This window comes from Erpetoichthys calabaricus, chromosome 12 (genome assembly GCF_900747795.2).
Source record: "Erpetoichthys calabaricus chromosome 12, fErpCal1.3, whole genome shotgun sequence".
NCBI classification, from domain to species: Eukaryota; Metazoa; Chordata; class Cladistia; order Polypteriformes; family Polypteridae; genus Erpetoichthys; species Erpetoichthys calabaricus.
Genome location: NC_041405.2, coordinates 18,990,501 through 18,991,860, shown reverse-complemented (window position 1 = coordinate 18,991,860; position 1,360 = coordinate 18,990,501).

Below are 1,360 nucleotides of genomic sequence, written 5' to 3'. Positions count from 1 at the left end.
CATGGGGTGCTTACCCTGTACTCTGAATGTGGATCCCAATGTCCCCATGTAGTGATGGGGACACTGTGCTGTAAAAATGGCACCGTTCTTCAGATTAGATGTAAAATCAAGGTCCTAACTCTCTGTGACGTCATAAAAGATCCCTGGCCATCCTTGGTAAAGAACAGGGTGCATCCTGATATCTTGGCTAAATTGCCCACCATGTCCTGGTCATTCTGGCCTCCTAATCATCCCCTGTCTCTAATTGGCTAACTATCTCTCCCAGCTTCACCACCTAACAGCTAATGTGTGGCGAGCATACTGGTGCAAAAATGGCTGCCGTTACATCATCCAGGTGGATGCTGCACATTAGTGGTGTTTGAAGTGACTCCCCTCTGAGTAGTGAGAAAAGCTGTAATAAAAATGTAAAGAATTATTATTATAGAATTATTGACAACCTTTAAGAAGGATCTAGGTGAGATATTGAGACAGCTCAGCAATTAGCTCAACAAACAGGCTTGATGGACTGAATGGTCTCGTCTTGTCTGTCAAATTTCTTATGTTCTTAAATTAATATCCGCAAAAGGAGAACTTGTGAATTTTTTATGGCAGCTTCCTTGACTTCGCCTCTGACCCCTCAATCATCAACTGGACTGTTTTGGACATTGTCATTAGTGTTTATTGTTTGTTGTGTTGTAATTTATTATCACCATTACAGATCTGTGGAGGGCTTCTGGTTGTATTGTGTGCTCTTTTTCCGTCATTTAATTAATATATTAATTATTATTTATCAATGTCTCTGTGTGAGTGAGTGTGTCTGTGATGGGTCACAGCTGGGTGTGTTCCTGGGTCCCCACAAATAAATTAAACAAATCACCATCTTTGGATGGTGTGAATCTTAGCATCACCGTGACCGCTGCATGGGAAGAATCTGCCAACTGCACACAGACCCTACAGAAGGGATTTGAGCCCAGAGCATTAGGATTATGGTAAGCTACAGTAACCACTGTAGATGCCCCAGAGTATGGTTGGGCATCCTGCCCAGGATGGAGGTGGAGTCCTTCCCTGGCTAGAATGCCATAATGGAAGGATGGACTAAATGGGGGCAATACCCGGTTGGGATCCCTTATGATATCTTTCCTGGGTGGGATGCCCGAAGAGTACAGGAACTGGCAGGAGAGCAGAGCAGGGAGCAGTTCATTCCTCACTTTAATAAGTGGCAGTGTCCCTCATATATAGTCCTGGTTTGGGTCCTCTATTGTCCGCTAGGGATCCCATGTCTCCAACTCCCACGCAGCCCTGTTGGGATCCCTGGCGGACAATAGAGGGTGCTGACAATTAATTTTTTTTATTTCTGTATAGCCCAAAATCACACAAGAAG